At 40.8% G+C, this 21,851-nt stretch overlaps 1 protein-coding gene across 5 annotated transcripts in view; it reads right to left on the reverse strand.

Annotated features, from left to right (window-relative positions):
• Positions 1-21,851, reverse strand: part of ROBO1 (roundabout guidance receptor 1) — a 461,057-nt gene that overhangs the window by 237,161 nt on the left and 202,045 nt on the right. The window contains exon 2 of one of the 5 annotated variants that reach the window (XM_025214560.1): positions 17,305-17,542. The exons of the other annotated variants lie outside the window; for them this stretch is intronic. The gene's annotated coding sequence lies outside the window, so the exon portion shown is untranslated. The remainder of the gene's footprint in view (positions 1-17,304; positions 17,543-21,851) is intronic. 5 annotated transcript variants of the gene reach the window in all.

Genomic DNA, 21,851 nt, shown 5'->3' on the forward strand with positions numbered 1-21,851 from the left:
CATCAATAATCTAAGATCTTGGATTGTTTTTATTCATCTCACTGCAGAACTGTGTTCTACAGATGGACTTCAACTATTACAAAAATGAAAATAGACTGGCAGGCAGATCCTTCGCATGGCTCAACACAAACAACAAGGACAAAGTTATTAGGTGAAACTATACATATTCAGTGAAGGCTACGCCAAGACATATCTTCATATTCACCTTCAAAATATACACAGCTTCATGATCAAAACTGGTCACTGCTATGAACATCAGTTCTGAACTAGCTATCTTTATAAATGTAGAGGGCAATGCTGCAAAAGCTGAGGGCATTTCAAGGACTGTCCCATGGGCTGTGCACCTGACAGTACTTAAAAGCTAAAACTAAGCCTAATATAAATTAATGCCTCAGTGGGGGTTCTCCCACCTTGCCATGTCCCCTGAGCCCTGCTGCCACTGCAGCTGGGGAATTCCCTCTCCCCTCCCCCTTATGCCTCTGCACGGTCTGGCATCAGCTCAGCCCCAAACTGAATGAATTGTTCCCACTGTACCTGTGGGGGCGCAAGGTGAAGCCATCACCAGAGTGGTAGGAGGGAGGAATTCCCTCTAGCAGTGCTCCAGAGACCCTGCTTGGGGAGGGGAACACCCCACCTGAGGTGTGGGGATCCCCACCATGTAGGGGGATGCCCAGCAGCATCTTGAACCCAGGCTGGAGAGACTGTTCCCTCTGCACCTGTGGGAGCAGGGCTAAGCACTGGACCATGTGGAGGTGTGGGAGGGAAGAATTTCCCCTTCACCCTGGGGACAGGTTTTAAGGAACCTTGCTAGGGCAGGGGAACCTCTTCTGAGGCACAGGGATCCAGGCCAGCCCTGGGCTGGAACAACTGATTCCCATATCAGTGACTGGCACAGGCCCAGGGGAAACCCTCACACACCAGGGATTGGTGCCAGGGCTAGGGAAGGGGTGCTTTGTTCCCCCACCTCCCCTCTGTGTCTCACCAGGCTGCCAGATGCAGACAAGACCAAAACTACAGAACAGCGGCTTTGCTGCCTCAGCTCTGTAACAGCCTATGGTGAGGCCAGCCCTGCTCAGCTGCAGACAGCATGGGCCAAGAGTAGCCTGGCAACCCTGTGAGGGAACTTGCAAGGGAGGTCAAAGCATTTTAAGAAGGGGAGGGGGACTGTGAGTTAAGTCAAGTCAGGAGGGGATCTGGTACAGAAGTGTAACAGACTACTTTTAAGTTTGATACTAGATTCACCCAGGTCTATCCTTAAATTGGTTTTGGCCATCTTGAAGTCAATTTATGTGGACTGAACTTCTGTTTTGTTACAGGTTTACAGCAGTTTCCAATCACTGTCCCTACCCCTGGAGATAGCTTTAGTGTTCCAAAAACATAATTACGTTCTTAAAGGCCAGGCATTTAAGTTCACATAGTGTTACATTACTGTTTTTTCTTTAGAATTTTAGGATTAATATCTGAGAGAGACTTGAGAGCTATGGATAGGGAATACCATGGAATAATGACAAGGTAGCCCTCTGAATGGAGTGCTTCACATTGGAAGATGCAGCAACCAAGGAAAACAGAGGTCATTCCTCAAAGAGCTCAGACTGTGTAATGCCTTCAAATTCCTCAAGCTACAGTTGCACTTAAAATCCTACTCCAAATCAACCTATACTTTAATAAAATGGGTAGCTATACATAAAATAAAAATAAAGGTCTGAACTTTTACGGTCTCAAAGCAGAAGCCAAGCAGAAGTAGCACACATGGCAAGACCAGTCCGCAGGGGAAACTGGGAGGTTCAGGGGACTCTGAATGGTATATACAGGCTTTGATCTCTCAGACAGTGGTCTGCTTTCAGAATGGATCTATGATTGCTGACACCTATGGATGACTTAGATGATCCTAGAGTTAGGTGGTTTTATATGGGGGTGCTTGAAAAAGTAATGGCAATTTCAAAATAAAAACATTTTGTATACAATCATTTACCCCCCCAAACACACACAAAATGGTTTTTATTTCAAAATTTCTGTTACCTTCTGAAACACATTATATAACCATATTCTCTCACAAACAAGCAAATGCATATCCATATATAAATATGTAAAATAATATTTTTTGGAGAGAATATTCATAAAAAGGCCAGGATAACAAAACTCTCTTTCCTAGAAGCTTCTGATTTTTTTCCATACTGCTTTTGACTCTTAATTTTTCCTTTCCCTAATGATAGAAGTTAGATGGTTAGATGTTTAAGGTCCTTTAAATGGAATGTATATATTGACATTATTTTGCTTCCAATTCCTCAGTAAAAATTAAAGATCCCAAGATTCAAGTAAAGGTGTGCTAACTGAAGTTACCAAGCTGGATTCACATGGATGATGAACTGGATGCAAAAACAACCACCAGCATCATAGGCGACAGGTAGGGAGTGCACGGGGGAGCACATGCCCTCCCCCCTCCGCAACAGCTGACACAGACGCTGTCGGCAGGGCCAATGCCCCCACCAGGACTGCTGCCACCAGCACCTTCTGCAGGTGCTCAACAGCCCCACCGCTGATGCTGTCAGCAGCTTCTGACAGTGCCCCCTCCCCCGCCCCGATTCAGGAGGCAAGTCACCCTTGTCCAGCATGGGCACTGACTGCTCAACAAAAGAATATTTACCCCTGCAACTTACTAAAGGAGAGAAGCTTGAATTTGTAGACCAAACTCTTTATCCAATCTGTCAGGCTCATCCATAATACCACTCTGAGGCAGGGAGTTACTATTATCTGTATTTTACAGAGGAGAAGTTGAAGCATGGAAAGACCGACTTCCTCAAGGTCACACAAGAAGTCTACAGCAATTGAAACCAGGTCTACCTGGCTAGTTTCTCAACCACTGGACAATCCTTTCTTTCAGTCTGCTTTTCCACATCTCATGAGATTTGCTAGATGAACTGAGCATTCCATTCACAAACACTACTTTATTAAATATATTGTTTGCTGACATAAAAAGAAAGACTACTATACTTCATCTATACAAACTGCCTCTTCTTTTTACTTTTATTTGGGTTGTAACTATCAACCAACAGCCTTTCCCCTCCCCCCACTCTTTTTTTTCCTTTCATTCATGGTTCTGATAACAAGAAACTCAGAGCTTTCTATAAAAATTAATGCATGTCAAATAGATTACTACAAATTCTTTGCTTTAGCTTTGAGCCAATAAGATTATTTACAGGAAGCAGACAAAACTTCAATGTATTTTTTATTTACACTGATAAAGTCTTAAGTCAGCTGCAATATATTAAGGAATTTGCTTGAGCCAAATTAAATTTACTAGCAACTGCAGCACCTGGCATTAGAAAAATGTTTGAAGAGCCTAACTTACATTTTGATAAGTTAACATCCAGCACTATATGTGAAAAAAACTTCAACTATATAACTCTCCATATCTCAAAATCAGGTCTACATTCTTTAGTAACATAAAAATATAGTTAATTTAAGATGATCATCTATAATAAGAGATAGGTACTAGTAAACTTTTAGTTGTCATTTATGGAACCAGAAGAATAAAGTGCATTTTAAAAATTGCCCCAGATTTACAACTGCTATATTTAACAATTATAATATGTCATGCTATTTGGAGGGGGAAAGAAACTGAACAGGTTTTGTGGAACCAAAAAAAAAAAAAAAAGTGTTATCACAATATAAAGGAGGCTCCAAGGCTCCATCAGAATTAGGCTCAAGGAATACAATGCTGGATAACTTTTACAAGCTTTAGACAATGGAGTGGTATTTCAATTTTCTCATTTGCAATTCCTTATACCTGACAAATATTCAGAATACATTTTTTGAAATATCAGCAAAACTAGTTAGAAGAGTTGGAACAAATTCTAAACAAAAAGAGGAAAACATTAAAGAACAGTTCATTTAGTTTTTTAATCCACAAAGAAAATAATTAATGCCAGTCACCATGATGGAAAGTATTGTCAAATACACCTATTTTCTTTCCTTCTTTGACAGGATTACTGGTCTGTGTTACAGAGGTAATGATGCTGTTATAGTATACTTGGATTTCAGTGGCACATTTGAGTTACTGGTAATATCACATTTTGATTTAAAAAGCATATGTTATATGGAATTAACATGATGCACATTAAATGGATTTCAAAGGGACACACTGACAGATAAAGTTGAAATATGTCTGAACTGTTTCTAATAGGAGCCCATAATTATTGGTCAAAGGATATTTAACATTTTTTTAAGTAACAGTCTAAAAATTACTGTAAAAGCTTTGCTGACAACATAGAGATAATATTATTACCTTTTATTTGGCAGTATTAAAATTAACAATATTGGTATGAGATCATTTCACCAGGAAATACATATAATTCTGTAACAAATATTTGACCGTGTCTTTATTTACCACCAATCTTTGTGGCAAGCTTTCCAACTTTGCTAACTGGGGCATAACAAAATCCAACAGATGGTAGTTGAAGTTAGACAAATGCAACCTTATAAGAAGATCTAATTTCTTGGCAGTGCTGATAATAAAACATTGGAAGTTTAACAAGGGAAGGTAGACATCATTTTTGAAGTTTATAATGACAGGATTGGGCATCTACTTTAAAAAAAAAAAAAAGACCTACTGCAATTCTTCCAGGAGAAATTCTATGATCTGTAAATGTTGGAGGATGGTCTGGACAGACCTGGTCATAAGACTTCACTTTGCATCAGGACAATGACTGTAAGCAAGTCTCATGTTTCAGTTGATTTCTTGCAGGGATTATTTTTTTCCTCCAGCGTACGACTAGTGAGATGTATTCAGGGCTTAATTTTTTTTTTTGCCTTCCTCTGAAGCACAACAGATTCACCACAGCTAGCACCAGAAAATTAAATGAAATGAAATAATGCCTGGAGAAATATTTATTCTTATAAGCACAACTGGTATGTCTTGTTCACATGATCAGAGTCATATTGATAGTCAGATCTCTGTCCTATGTAGCATGCTGTGTGGTTTGCCTGCTTGAATCATCTAGGCACATCTATCTCACTTACTCATTTTTCTTCCAGTGCAGTCACTGCAGGCACTGGTAAGTATCTTGAACTCTCCTGCTCTGTGCCTGTGGCACACAATTGTTTAGTCTAACTAAATCCACCAGGCTCAATATACGAATATCCGGATGGAATTTAATGGCCTGTGATACACTGAAGGTCAGAACAGAAATTTATTGCTCCCTTCTGGCCCTAAATATTATTGAACTATGAAAATCAGACCTGTGGTACAGATGCAGACCAACTGGAGCTAAAATGAATGTCCAGGTGAGGATTACAATCACGGACGATGACAACTTTAGAGGAAAAGCTGTGACGGAATATGAAAATGTATCTACTCAATTAACCCAGTGTGAAGGATAATTAATGCTTATGTTCCCCTATATTGTGCATGCACACATGTGTGCATGTGTATATGGGGGGGAAACAAGTGTGGGAAGACAGACAGACAAACAGACATGATGTTATAATCTTAGGAGAGCTATGCTTAGTCAAATGAAATTAACACAGTCACAAGATCTGAGCACTTTGCCTTTTGCTGGAGGAAAAACATATCAGTATTTTTCTGAAGGTTTCACCCCTTCTTCCTGTGATTGTATTCTGTTTTAGTTTGTATACATCAAGCAAGAAAAATAAAATGCAAAGCAATCTGTACCTAGCATTGTATTAGCTAGGTACACTTGGTTAAAGGGTTGCCGCTTTCTATCCTATACTTACCTTCTGTTTAGATTACTCTTCAGGGCATGGACTGTTTCTTGCTGTTTATACCATCTTGCATAATGCTGTCCCAACCATAGCAGGGATCTCTAGGATCTCCTGTAATACATTTCATAGCTAATACCTCAATTTCATGTTTCCTGAATCCCTTGCTGCTATGCAGCAAGAGGACCTTCTTGTACTGATACTGTATATGACAGCAGGTTCCATTTGCTTTTGGAATTATCATTAAAACGGCACCCCTGAGAGATCATATTACAGACAAGATGGGAACAATGGGGACTTTGAAATTTTCCTGGCAGGATTTCCCTTTCTTCTGCTCTTTTTTTAACACTGCTTTGTAATTTCCTTGTTTAATTTATATATTTTGACTAAGTTGCTTCTTCCATGGGCCTTCTAAAACAGTACTAAACACAGGGGTCTTCCTTTAAAGAAGTTAAAAAATACTGCACTAGATTTGCTTTGACAGAACATATTTCTATTTGTAGGTCCCTTAACTGCTGGAAGCCTCTGCCCACCCAATGTCATAAAGTTCTTCCTGTGCAGAGTTCATTTTGCTCATTCCTGTGTTAACTACTACAGCCATTAGAACCCTTGCAAAAAACTACTGCAAAGCTGCCCCCAAAATCTGCCCTCTCCTCCTCTATTTTAAAATTCCAATTGATTCACTCTGGATTTACAGTGATGAGCTGAGTACAATTTAGCCCCCAAAATCCAAGCTTACTCAGAGAGAAACAAGCAAGAACAGTATTACCAGTGTATTGGAAAGACTCGAAGCCACAACAATAAAATGAAATAAAATAAAAAAATCAGCTTGCTTCTGCTTAAACTGTTTTACAAAGTGTTGAATAAAGTTCACCAATCCATTTCTCCAGACATGTTGCTGTCAAAAAGGGTTTAATTTCAGGCGCTGAAAAAAATGGTAGTAGTCAATCTATTCAGGAATTGATTACAGACGTAGTAATGACAGCATCATATAAAAGAGTAAATTTTGGACTGAAAGGCAAACTGAATTAATTCTGAAAAGCATAACCCACATTCCTAAAATCTGCGAAGGAAACATAACACCCAATAACCAACATTTAGATGAGAAAGTCAACGAATTATGAATGTTTCATGGGTACTGTAATTTTTAAGTTGGCCCTCATGTTGTTTATGTTAAATCTAAGCTATAATTGCATTTAATACACCCAGCTGAGTTTTCTTTTCTGTCAACCTTGAAGTTAAGGTAAACAGGGTAGACTTGCACACACACACACACACACACACAAACACACACACACATGCACACTTCCATATGCACCCCCCCACAAGCTTACATGGGCCAAAGCCCATCTTAAATAAATCATAACTTATGATAATACCCTTGGAGAGAGACAGAAAACCAGAGAAAAGTTAGGCAGAAGACACAGCAAAGTGGCACCTTACAGACTACCTAATTCAGAGAGGCACAACCTTTCCTAGGCACCAGATTACTTGATTAGATGCAATGCTCTGTCAACATCCAATGAAGCAAGCTATTGCCTGGAAAAGCATTGTGCATTTCTGAATGAGTTGTCTCTAAGGTGCCACTGCATTCTGACTTCTGCCAGACTTCAGACCAGCAGATAAATAGAAACAGCAATAAAAATTTAAAATAAAAAGAAGTTTGCTTATGTCAAGGTGACGGTTCTTATGGTTTAAAATGTAGATATTGAGTTATTTTCATTTTCTTAGAGAAGGTTACCATATTTATTCAAATATAAGATGAGGTTTCCCCCCCACAACTGGCAAGGGGGAAAAAGCCCCTCATCTCAATCTCATACCAGGAAATCCCACTAAACATATTCTCTGTCATTAGACTTCTGCCAAAGGAATGGAAGCCAACTATGCTCAGCAATGGAAGCCAACTATGAAGTTGGTTAAATGTAGAGCATTGAGCATGACTAAAAAAACATGGCCCATATTGGGCAAACATGCTCATGGGAACTTTATATATGTATTTTGGGGCCCCTTAAAAAAAGGAGGGGGGGGTTCCCTCCACAGGGAACTGACACCAGGCCTGGTGGTATTGTAATACCAAGCTGGCACTTGGTGTTTTTACAAAACACACTTTTACAATTACATCATTTGTATTCCCACTACAAAAAACATCACCATCACCTTTAACCATCACAGTTACACAAAGGACTACCTCAGTACCCTCCCCCTCAGTCCCACCATCCCAACTCCCCTTCCTGTTAGCCCAGTCCATTCCCTTGTAATTTCATTCGTTGTTGGCTCTGTTGCCATCCTAATCTTCATCATCACCTTGGATGACTTATTCTGAGGGAGGGAAGACTAGAGCAGTGTATAGAAGCACTGGTAGTAACACTGCCTTTATGAGTGTCATGTTATCACGTTATAACATATAAAAATAGTAGGGGTGTGCAAAGCTTTGGTAGCTGATTTGATTTGGAGGAGATTCGGCCCGATTCGGGCCAAATCTCCAAATTCAAATCCAAATCAGGAGACCAATTAAGACATCCAAATTGAGTCTGAAGCCTCCAAATCAATTCTGAAAAGGATTCAGCACCACTTCAGAGATTCAGCCATAGACTAAACAGGCAGCAGTCCTCACCATGCTGGACACAGCTGCCTCCAGCTGGTAAGTCTGTTGTGGTGGGCAGAGCAGGGAGTGAGGGATTGGGGTTGGGGCTGGGACAAGCTGCCCAGCCAGGGTGGGGGGGCAGGCACTAGACTCAGGGAGCGGGGCTCCTGCTGGAGTGCGCTGGGTGTACGCGGGGCCTTGCCCCCGCTGCCACTTGCCCTCTTCCGCCCAGAGCAAGCTGCATCAGCATTGCACCCTCCCACCCTGGCTGGGCAAGTGGCAGCAGGGCATAGCCCCCACTCCCAGCACTGCTGTGCCTTCATCCCATGCCCCAACCTCACCCTGACTGGACAAGTGGCAGCAGGGCATAGCTCACTGCCTGCCCAGCCGGGGTAGGGGGGCACAGATTGCGAGCTGCACCTGCATCACACTGCCCCCACCCCGAATCCTGCACCCTCTGCCCCAGCTGGGCAGCTTGTCCCAGCCCCAGCCCCAATCCCTTCCCCCTCTGCCCACCACAACAGACTTACCAGCTGGAGGCAGCTGTGTCCAGTATGGTGAGGACTGCTGCCTGTTTAGTCTATGGGCCAAACTCCAAAATGGCACCAAATCTTTGGATTCAATTCGACCAAATTGAATCGGGACAGTGATTTGAATCCTGAAATCGAATCACTATCCCTCCAAATCAGACGAATCTGAATCTGAAGCGACTACTTGCTGCTTCACACAGGCCTAAAAAATACAAGGAAGACCGATTCTGCAGCACATAAAACTGAAACAGAGAAAAGTATAGTTAAGTAGTGTGCTTATTAGTAGTTATTTTTCACACTGACCTACCATAACTAGAGTATATCAAGTCTAAAGCACTTAAATGAGAAGGCGATCGCTGATTGAAAAAGGGTTCTTTAATCTAGCAAGGAAAACCCCCCACATAAAGTTACAATTGCTAGAAGTTGTAATTAGACAAATTCAGACTGGAAAATGAGCAAGCAATTTTAATGGTCAATGGATATGGAGGATTCTCAATCGCTTGACATCTTGTAATTAAGAGACTAGTTATCTTTCTAGCAGATGTACTCTAGCTCAACCACAAATAATGGCCTTGATGCAGGAATTACTGGGCGAAATCCTATGGCCAGTGTTATGCATGAAGTCCAACTAGATAATTACAAAGGTCCTTTCTGGCCTTAAAATCTATGTTTATTTTAGAGTGGTAAAAGCAAAAAAAGTAGCACATAATTTGCATTGGACAATTCTGAAGTCTTGGGGTCAGAGAGAGGAAGGGAATGTACAGAGAATGTATTTTCTTCCTCCTAGATAGAAAAGGCTAATTTACTTACTTCCTTCTGTATGGTATGACTGTACTAAATTTAATTGAAAATATCTACATTCTAGAACAGGGGTTGGCAACGGTTTTGGGCCAGATGCCAAAACCCCCTACAACTTAGACTTAGAAGACATTGGCGTGCCAGGGGCTGATGGTGGGTGAATTACAAGGAGCCTGATCCTCATTGTGGCAGTGCAGGCTCACTCTCCGTGCTCCCTGAGGTCTGCATGCAGCCTCTGCCAGCAATAAGTGGGGCCCCGGCTTCAGACCCTGGTGTAGCTGCTTGTGGTTGCCTTCTGCAGGCTGCCTGGGCTCAAGACAGGCTCCTACCACCTGCTACAGAGCCTGGGCTGCTCACAACAGGACTTGCAATCTCCCTGCCACCTGCTGTGAGCAACCAGTGCTCTGTGGCAGCAGCAGGTGCATGCGTACCTTGGAGCACATGGAAGGGAAGGAGTCTGGGGTAGCACAACCCTGGCCCCTTCCCTGCTGTGCACCCAGAGGCACGCATGCAGCTGCCATTGGCCATGGAGCCAGGGCTGCTTGCAGCAGGTGAGCAGGCTGCAAACAGCTACACCGTTGTCCAGAGCCCTGGCCCAGCTCCTAGGCAATGGCAGCTGCACACACACCTTGGTGTGCCTGGCAGGGAACGGGTTAGGGGTTGCACTACTCTAGGCCCCTTGCCCACCGTATGCCCTGAGGTGTGCATGCAGCTGCCACTGCCATGGACCCAGGTTGGGGTTCTAGACCCTGGTATTAATTTAACTTATTAGTCTTTATCATTCAGACACCATCTCAACTTACATTTTCTTCAGCTATGCAGCACAGTTTAAATAAATACAATACTGCAATTTGTAATACGTAATGTCTTTCTACACCAAACACCTATCAGCTGAGTTTGCATTTTTCTATTAACTTTTAAATAGCATGAAATTGAAATTTTACTATATGGATGCAAAGCAGACTAACCAAAGTTACTGTGTCATAGACTAGAAACCTCTCTGCATGGGGGATGACATAGAGAATACTGCACATCATTTCCAAGAAACATGTCAGCAAACTGATGAGAATTCAATGATCAGCAATAAAAAATACTAAGTACTTTATGCAGAAATATTTAGCCATACTAACCTTTCCCTTCAACAATTTATGACAAAAGCATGATATGCTAACTTGCTATGGGTATCCTGTGTTAGGTACAGAAAAGACCACGGGGTTACTTAGGTTGCGCTGGATTATAACTAAGAGCTTGAATTAAACAGTGCTATAATTTGAGTGCTGCCCCTAAATCAAGTCTTATTCAAACATAAACTCCTTAATGCAAGCGTAGCAGTGCTTTTAACTCATGTCGAGTGGCCTGTCCAAGGGGTATAGGCTAAATTATAGAGTGAGCTGCACTCATCGGCTGTTAGCGTAATCACACTATGCTGTTAATACAATCATTCTGTATAGTTCTGTGCAGTGTTATTTTGTGATGGGGGCTCTTCTCACTTGAGTTTCACTAGCTTGAGTGTAAATAAGTTAACACTGTAGTGAAAACAGAGCCTATTACTGATGAGATTAAGTTAACTTCAGAAAATTGAGTTAGAATTTGAGGGGAAATATCCAAGATATCCAACTGGATTGTGGAATACTCTTCCACGTGAAGTGGAAGAAATTGCATTGTTTAAAAAACTGGCCTAAATTCTACACTCTTGGGAGTAATTCTGTGTTGCCAGTGGGACAGGAAGGTGCTAACACATCTCTCCTGTGACTGTTTCCTAAGAATTACATTTAATTTTAAAATACGTTATTGCTAATAAAATGACATTGTCACCTTTTATTTTCTAATTCTTGTAATGTCAGTGTTGGTGTCATCACCCTCCCACTGCTTAAGTAACTAAAATGTCAAAGCTGCAGTTTTCATTGAACAATAAAATTGGAAGCGTTTTTACTTTTTGTTGCTTTTAAACAGGCAGAATTACTCATTAACTTCACAGACTTCCTTATCTACTACTAAATGACCATCCCTCAGTTGTCTATGGGAGATGGCCTTAGGGAGTTACTCTGCTATCAACTGGAAGAAGCAAAATCCTTTGAAGTCATTCTCTTGTGGCCTTAACTTAAGAAGAATACTTTCCTCCAAAGAATTCTAATTAGTGTTTAATTTCTAGGAACATCCTTTTTCACTGTTCTGATGGTTCAAGAGTAGACAGGTTTTTTTTTTCTTTGATGTTGAAGAACACACATGTCCAAAGCGTAGGAGGTTGACATATGTATTAGTATGAGGACCAAAAAACTCTCTCAAATAAAATGAATTACATTATAATGAAGACTAAAAAGTCTATTTATCTGCTTCAGTTTTGCACAGGTGTTATCTATGTCGATTATTCACAAAACTGTCCATATGAAGGCTTACTAGGAATTCAACAGGAGAGTGCAAAAGCCTTGAACAAGCCACATGTGGGCCATGTCATCAGTTTCAGGGCTACAGAAGTTTTTTACTCCTGTAATGAGTACAAAATAGTACAAGTAGGCTGCTAAAAGACTTGCATCTTCTTGCTTCTTCTAAACATCCTTAGCTATCTCATGGACTGAACCTAAAATAATTTCTCATATTCAACTGTCACTATGATTTATGCAATATACATCTCCTAGTCTTAAAGCATAATACAGCTCCATTTTCCACAGAGGTCAAGGGAAAACTGTTCATTAGCAAAATGAATAGAAAAGTAAATTACTCAAATCCTGCCCAGGTGGATAGTTTTCTAGTAAGGGCACAGGAAGAGAGCACACTGAGATGAAATCTGTAACTATTGAAAAATCTTGCCCATTGCCCAAACTTCAGGATGATAAATCAGTGTCAGATGCCTTCCAATCAGAATTACAAATATAAAGAATACCCAACAAAATATATAACAGTGTTTTATATTGTGTACATGGCATTATTGTCTTTTAATTTTTCTGCAGGGAGCACTTAGCATAACATTACAAAGCAATATTTTTACATAAAAATCCTACTGAGAAATTATATATCCTGAGTGATATAGAGGCAATATGTCTAACAGATTAATTATACCAACTTAAGAATTCAAAGTTGTCTGTATTTAATCGACTGGGAAATGCACATTTCACTGTATTTCTAAATACTATATTAATCTTCTGCTTTAGTGAGAGAATCACATTAGCTTATTATATAGCTTGGTTTTCTATGAAAGACAACCCCTGCATAGAAATATGAAGTCTAAGAGAGCATATTGAAAATGCAGATGAAATAAAAATGAATAATTCAAAGATAAAAGGAACAAGCAGTAAGTTGTCCTTTAGATTTTTTTTTTTTTAGAATTCTATTTTCTAAGCAGTATTAAAAAGCAATGAAGGGAAGTCTCCTGTTATTTCTTATTTTGCGTAACTGAAAAAACCATCTCAAACCAAACATCTTTTTGCACAAATAACAATAAAAAGTTTAGGTTGAATAAGAAATGTTGACTGAATTTCTTTCCTTTGTTGCTAAAACCCCCAATGAACCAGGTATATCTGGAAATCTTTTAAATTTGCAGGTACAGACAATCTGAGCCATGAGTAAAGATGGATTTCTACTTGCCAGATACATACATTACACTTTTACTGGTGTAAGTGATAGGAAACTCATCTATACCTGTAACAGAAGTTTGGCACACAAAACTAGTCTATACACATAACAGAAAAGAAGTCCAGCACATGCAGACTTGTTTAAAAATGGCAGAGCCCAGTCTAAGATTTGCCCCTTCCACCAAAGGGTGAATGTGTGTTCTGTTCACTACCAATCTAAATTATGCCACTTACAGAAAACCATGCAACTTAGACTGATCCTGCCTCTGGCTTTTTGCATGTCTGTCCCTACACCTGGTTTTCTTCCTTACCAATACCACAGTTAAAGGAGTCATAGATATCTACTCAGAAATGACCATCATCTCTACCCACACATTTAACGGAGATCATTCACAAACTGCAATTCATTCACAGATCTCAAAAACAAATCTCAAGAGAATCATTTGTTAAAGTTTTCAGGCAATACATCCAAGCTTGAATATCTAAATATAAATTCCAAAATACTATATTTATGCAACCTTATAGACCTGGCCAATTTTCAAAGGTACCAATAGAAAGTAAGTTCCAAAAAAAATTGAGTGGAGCCATAGTTACCCAGAAATCCATAAAAATCTACTTATTTTATTTAGGAACTTCACTTAAGGCATTAATGCTGATTTATAAGTAGCATCTAGTAGAAGGAATATATAGAAAAGAAACCTTGGAAGTTTTTTTAAAATAAATGCCAGACGTGAATATTTTCACCAGGCTTAGTTGAGAAATGCAGCTGCTAAAGAATTATTTTTGTAGATTATTACTACTATTTATTTCAATTGAAGGAGATATCCTAATGGGCTGGATAATTTCCAATCAAATACAAATACTATTTACTAAATAGCCAAAACAAAAAACACTGGAATTTATCTATATAGATATCTATACCTCTCTATCTCAATCTCAAGAGATCTCGATAGATCTTGATCTCAAGAGATCTCGATATATATCTTTATATTTCTATATCTATATAAATATCTATCTAGATATAGATATAGATATATATATAGATATAGATATAGATATATATATAGATATATACACACACACACACACACGCGCGTATATATGTGCACAAAAAAATTACTGTTTTTTCTGAATTGTCAACATGTCAAAATATTGTCACACCTCAAAACGAAGAGAGAGATCTACATAGTTTCAGTGAAATGGTTTCAGATAAAAATCAAGGTTTAATTTACTTCAAATTCAAAATTTAAGCAACAAAAATAAAGTTAAAAAGACACGTCAGGAAATTTCTATCAGAACAACATCATCATCATTCCTCATTTCCCCTTAGCTAAGCAATTCATCAGATTAATGTCAGATCTTTCCTAATTTAAGTAAATATATTAATTTTAGTCTGCAAAATGAAATTATATAGTTTCTTTTATGTTTTATTTGCTGCACTGTAAGTCAGAAAGGTTCTCGAACACTACACAGGTAACGTTACAACTTTAGTATAATGAAATAGACATTTCCATGTTGCATATTTTTAAGAATACCCACAATCCAACACTCAGGATTACTGGGAGAATTTTACTTTGACACTCTTGTTTAGCAGCTCTGGGGGATCACAGAAAAAGGACATGAAGTAGGAGTTTTATTTTTTACAATCTGCCTCGTTCCCTCTATTCACTAGTATTTCCTCAGATTGCCTCCAACATTCAAACACAAAGCAGAAAGTAGGCATAACAGCAAATTTAATGGAGTTGTTAAAAATTATGCAGCATGATAATGAAGTGTCATATTCTTTGCTCAACTATGAGCGGATTTGGTTTAATTCTTCCCAGACCAAACTTTCCATCAAGAAGGGAATGAGATGTTTTATTGACTGTCTATTAGCCTGCTTCTTACTGAAGTTGGAAATACTGAGAAACCCAAGAAATCATGAAGACTGATCTACAAGTGAACTAAATATTGGTTCTGTGCTGTCTCCTGAACTTTGCCTTTTTGTCCTTTCATGCTTAAATCAGCATCAAAAAGAAAACACTAGTATTTAATCAATTCATTACAAGACTTTCATCCATTCCAATGCAGTAGTCCAGAAACTTATTTTGACCTCTGGTGATATTATTCACTATTTTTAACTTACAATGCCTAATACCATAGTCTATCAATGTTAAATGCATATTTTGAAAAGTTACGAACAATACCACCTAGCCAAAGCCAAACAGAAATCTAGGCTTATGCGATGTCAATATTTACAGTAAGAGATATCTAATGCACTAGATTCCAGAATGGACAAATGGTCCAAGAAGCTCCTCTATGTAATATTTCTTCTCAGCAGCAAACATGCAGAAGTATTTTAAATTTTAGCTTCACAGTAAATACACATAGACTTATGCGCATGTGTTAGTCATGTTTAATGTACTGCTGGAAGTTTCTTAGATGATACAGTGGTGAGTACAGTTTGATGAAACTGAAAATATACCGACTAGAACAGCATATGCCTACAGCCTCACACTTCTACCTAAGCTACAAAGGATATTCCTGACTGTAGGGTGAATTTAGTAATAATAGACTGCTTTATAGGAGTGACTCTAGAACAAGATTGACTGAAGTATGAACAGGTTTTTATTGTTGTTGTTTTGCTTGTTTGTTTGTTTGTTTTTAAGATATAGTATTTAGTTTTGTCAGTGTCTTATCTTGTGGCTACCTAAATACATGGAATTATTGACATCAGCGCAGTTTTGTGTCCGTGTTTCTGCCAAATGAGAATAAAAGAATATAGTTACACCTCCACTGCTTCACACTCATACACTTCCTATTTCTGCTAGAGGATTAGTTATATGAGCAGTGATTGAGACCACTGCTTTTAGAACCTGCTGTTGAATAAACACGACATTCTTGACCTTCTAAAAACACCCCCATCACATCTACGAAGCTGTAACAAAATTCTGAATGTAATAATACAACCATCTTCTGCCACTCATATACTGTAAATTACTTGGAGATTCATAGACCACATGGCATGAAAATGAGACCTGGATGGGACAAAGAACAAGGTTAGCAGCCCCCTTTCATGTAATTACATAAGGGCACATCACAATAAATATTGGCCTAGCACAGTTTAGCATTCATACTAATTAAAAGCAGTAAATCATGACAGGTTATTGTCATGTTATATTGCTTTATTGTGAAGAACAGTGCTTTGACTTTTTAGTTTGACATCTTCAACATCGTTTAGCAACTGGGCCTCTAAAAGGGCATCTTTTACTACAACATTTGATTTCAAATCTTCTTCAAAGCCTAATATGAAATATCTTAACACTGAAATCTTATTAACATCTACAATGTACATTGGCAGCTCTGGGCAAAGATCTTACACTGACTGACAGTATACATTAGGCCTGTGTGAAGCTGCTAGTATTTGTTTCGGATTCAAATTCGTCTGATTCGGGGGACAGTGATTCAATTCAATGATTCAAATCACTGTCCCGAATGGTTTCAGCCGAATCTGATTTGGATATTTGCCTGCCATCAAATTGGGTGAATCTCCGAATCAAATGGGCCCCATCCCCTGCCCGTTCTCCCAGCCCTGTCAATGGCTGCCCCACCTAGCCCCAGCATCCCGGCTCATTAAAAAAAGCAAAAAAAAAGTCCTGCACTCATGAGCTCCTACCAGGGGGGGAGGGTGATCCCTGCTGCCCCTCACAAGCCCCAACAGCCGTTGCAGAGGCCAATAAGTGCTGAGCATTTTTTTTATTTTATTTTTTTAAGAACTGGGAGCTGCGGCCAGACAGGGCAGCTATTGACAGGGCTGGGAGAGCAGGCACGGAATGGTGGCTCGTGGCATGGCCCCCCACACAGAGCATGGCAGTGGGGTGCAGCATGGATCTACCCTCCCCACCCTCCGGCCTGACAGGAGCCAGTGAGTGAAGGGCTTTTTTTTTTTTTTAAAAGCGCCGGGACACTGGCGCTGGGCAGGACATCCATTGACGGGCTAGGAGAGCAGGTGGGGGTTGGGGAAGTGCTCCAGGGGGCTGCAGGAGCAGGCAGGTGATGGGGCCTGGCAGGGGTCCCCCCATGGTCCCCTTCCCCATCCTCCAACCCTCTCCCGCCCCCTACTTACCAGCATGGAGTCCAGGTCCAGCTCTCTGCGGTGGCGAGCAGAGACTTGCCCAAATCTCTGAAGCTCTCCGAATAGATTCAGAGAGCTTCAAATCAGTTCAGAGAGCTTTGAATCGATTTGGACCTTTTTATTGGTCTCCCAATTCAGTTCAGAGATTTGGCTGCCGAACTGAGCCGAATCTCCTCCAAATCAAAACAGCACCCCCAGCTTCGCACAGCCCTTGTATGCATCAGTAGCACTGCAGTATTATAAAAGAGTAAAATCACATTAGAATATTATCCTTGGGTGTAAACGTATTACTTTATCTCCATTTCAAACTTCAAAAGGCATCTTAGTATTTTTATCCTACATTTCTTTTTACCAAAATTAAGCAAACGAGAAATAGTAAATAACAGTATCATTCTGGGTGCCATTTAACAGTGTCGTGCTTAAGATTAAATGCTTCAAGTGTTTTCTTGAATATAATACACCCCCAAATAGGATACACACCTTATTTTTGAAAGCTGTTATGAATATTCCCCCCCCCCAGAATAATGGCTGCTGAAAGCAGGGATAGAGCCTAATTTACAGCTGGCTCACCTTCCCTTTCTTGCTTAACTAAAACCCTAGCTGCTGCTGAAGACTGGTCTCCATAGGTAGACTTATGATCTGGAACAGAGCCAAAAAACTGTGGAAGAAGAGAAGAGAGGAGCCCTCGAAGACAACAAAATTGCCCTAAGAAATGTTAGCTTGATTAGTGGAATGACCATTAAAAAGGAGAGATGATTGCTAACACCTGTGAAGACAAGAACAATGGGCCATTAACTCCCTCAGCTCCCTGAATAGTAATACCAGAGATGCTGCACTGTGGAGCAGGAAGCAAAGCAAGGTCCTTCTTTGGGGGAAAAAAAGAAAAAAAAAAAAAAATCAGATTCTCCTGCTTAATACATGTAACCCAATTTTGGGTGGCTGATTTTTGGAGAAAAGGTACATGATGTATCCAAGAAAATAAGGTACATATGAGAGAGGGATACAGCATCTGAATTTAAACACCACTTTAAGGGTCATAGTAAAGGGATAACTGCAAGTGTTTTAGCTCAGGGGGGCTCCAGCCCCAGTCTGTGGGCCAGATCTGGCCCTCAGTGCCATGTCACTTGGTCCACAGATGCCACCCTTCCTCTGCTACCACATTTCCAGGCCAGTGGGGCGATCCAAGTCCTATGTGCTGGATCAGACACCAGATCCCAATGTGTAGGGCCAGGTGAAGGGTAGTACCAGGCCCCAGGGTCCCCTTCCCAGCACAGGGGGTGGTGCTAGGGCATGGGGTCCAATCCTGGTGCACACGGCCAGGAGGGAGTAGCATGAGGGCCCAAACCCACCAAGTGGGGCCTGATTCCAGGGCCTGATTCTGGCATACAGAGACCAGGCAAGGCCCCACATGGCTTGATCCAGTCTACAGATTAGACCCATGCCACAGATCTGACCAATGGGAGCACAAAGCTTGAGCACCACTGTTTTATTTGAAACTCTTATGAAGAATAGCTACCAGATGATCACCCACTCCTAACTGGAATCGTGATACAACTGTGGTCTGAGATGAGTATAAATTGTGCCCCCTGCTACTGCCATGAGAAGGTGCATGGCCAGTGTGGGGCTTCCAGGGGAAAGACAGCAGGGCAGGGATCCCTGAGCCCACAGTGGGCAGCCTGCATCTGCTCCCGCCCTACCTTAACCCACTCAGCTCTCTGCCCCACCTTTCCATTTTGAAAAGGTGGCCACCCTAACTGCTACTAACAGTGTTGGACCTCTCTGGTATGTTTTCTATTTAATTTCCATTATTTTGTATTAATGTATTTTTTATTTAAATTTCCATTATTGTAAAGGCAGCTACTTTTCATATTGGATAACTTGAGATAAACACAGAGATACATAATAACTGGTCAAAAGAAGTAAATTTTCATAAGCTCCAAAAAACAAAAACAAAACAAAAAAACAAAAAACCCCATAAAAAACGTGCTCTACTTGAGCAAACAGAGTCAATTCTCTAGTCAATTAATGAACATATTGCCAAAGACCTGCAGCATTTAAGCCATGTGACTTAATGTCAAGAAGGATTCTTGCTGCTAAAATCCTAATTACTACTTTAAGGGGCTGAGAGAGGTTTTCTTCTTGCCATGTGTCTTTTGACAGTTCTATAGAACAACATGGAATATGTTTTCGCAACATTAGAGTGGGTATTTTAAGCCCAGATCACTACATAACCACAACATTAAGTATTCTATGAGAATCTTTTTTTATTTAATCTACACAAAGCTATATATTTTAGGATAACTTCTGCTCCCACTTGCACAAATGTAAAATCTAGAGTAATTCTATTGAAAGCACTGAAAGTTCACACAGCTATTACTGAGAATAATGTTGATGCCTTACTGCATCACTACTTTAGTTTGAGATGTAGATTTAGTTAGAACTATAGATTTTTACTTTATGCCATGTTTAAAATGTTAGAAATACACACCTTTATTGCAGATTAACTTTTGTTAAAAATTAACACAAAAACAAGAAAAACAAATGCTTAAGTACTGTTCACTTTTACTAGTGCTATTACTTAGCATAGCCTGATTCAGCAGTGAGTTCTCAAATTTGAAAAATTCTTCTGTTTTGCTACATGTTCTGTTCTATAGCATGTTCTGTTTATAGCATGTATAGTTTCTGTTTTGATCTTTAACTGCTGCTGTGGAAAACCATCCCTAGAAACAACAACTTTTATTCAAGTTGTCTAATGTAGGTTTTGTCGACTGGTCAGAAACCTGTCAGACTGATGCAGAATATGCATGCACTCTCCAGTTTATATAAAGCAAATTCAAGATCTTTTACTGCTGACTAAAGACAAATCTATTGAACAATGAGTTTATAATGATTTTAAGAAAAAATCTTTGCTTTTGTTTTTTTACCTGTATCACTCAAACCCCCACACACACATACTGGAAGCCAAACATACTCACTGAAGAGACAGGTCAACAATCTGTGTACTTTATTCCATTTATGTAACTCCATTTTAATTCAAATTGAAGTGGCATTGTGCTTTCATAGTGCTATCATCACTGGACAAAAAAACAAAAAAAAGAAAAGATCTCTAGCTGCTCATATACGCAATATGTGCTGCGCTTCGTATATTGGAATAGCACAAATCCACAAAGGAAGCAAATACTAAAAAACAGGAAGTTGGAAGTAACATTAGGGATTTACTCGAATCCAAGATGAGGTACTCTCCCACTCTCCCCTACCCCCAATCAGCATGGGGAAAAATGAGTCTCATTATGGATTCTAGTATCAGCCCTGAGCCTCAGGGCTGAAACTGGAACACAAACCACCAGCCCTGGACTGGGGACTTACCCTGAGAAGGAAGGGGCACATGGCTGGAGAGACAGCAGGGAGACCACAGGGGAAGAGGGGAACCTGCAGCCTGTCCCTCCACCCCTTGCCAGGAGCTGCCACTGCTTCTCCTTAGGCAGGCTGGGCTGGGTCCATGCTTTTTACTTTCCTGAACCAGAACAAAGCTGCAGCAGAAGGGAAAGCTGGGGTGGGCATGGGCACAAGCGGTGCAAGGGGGTGGAACGACAGGCTGTAGATGGCAGCAAGGTGTGGGGGAGGCAGGCTGCAGGAGAGCAGACAGGTGAAGGGTCGTGGGACACACGGCAGAGGAACCAGGGGCAATGGTCTGTTTCTCACCCTCTCTGCTACTTTCCCCACCACAGTAGCAGCAGGAAGGAGGCTGAATTCAAGACAACTTTCTACTAATTTCATAGACATCAGGGCTGGAAGGGACCTCGGAAGATCGAGTCCAGCCCCCCGCCCAAAGGGCAGGAAGTCAGTTGGGGTCATAGGATCCCAGCAAGATAAGCATCCAGTTTCATCTTGAAGGTGTTCAATGAAGGCGCTTGAACCACCTCCGGTGGCAGGCTGTTCCAGACCTTGGGGGCTCGGACAGTAAAGAAGTTCTTCCTTATGTCCAGCCTGAAATGGTCTTGAAGTAGTTTGTGACCATTCGACCTCGTCATCCCTTGGGGCGCTCTGGTGAACAAACGTTCCCCCAGATACTGGTGGTCACCCCTGATAAACTTGTAGGTGGCCATCAGATCACCCCTGAGCCTGCGCTTTTTCAGGCTAAAGAGCCCCAGGGCTCTCAGCCTGTCATCGTAGGGTCTGCTTCCCTGACCTCTGATCATGCATGTGGCTCTTCTCTGGACTCTCTCAAGCTTCTCCACATCCTTTTTGAATTGTGGAGCCCAAAACTGGACACAGTACTCCAGCTGCGGCCTCACTAAGGCCGAGTACAGGGGGAGAATGACGTCCCGGGATTTGCTTGAGAAGCATCTATGGATACAAGCCAGCGTTTTGGTCGCTTTACTAGCCGCCGCATCGCATTGCAGGCTCATGTTCATCTCGTGGTCAATGATGACCCCCAAGTCTCTTTCTTCCATAGTGCTAGCCAACATAGCACTGCTGAGCCTATAAGGATGCTGAGGGTTTTTCTTCCCAAGGTGGAGAACCTTGCATTTATCAGC

Source organism: Alligator sinensis, unplaced genomic scaffold (assembly GCF_000455745.1).
Source record: "Alligator sinensis unplaced genomic scaffold, ASM45574v1 scaffold923_2, whole genome shotgun sequence".
Lineage (NCBI taxonomy): Eukaryota > Metazoa > Chordata > Crocodylia > Alligatoridae > Alligator > Alligator sinensis.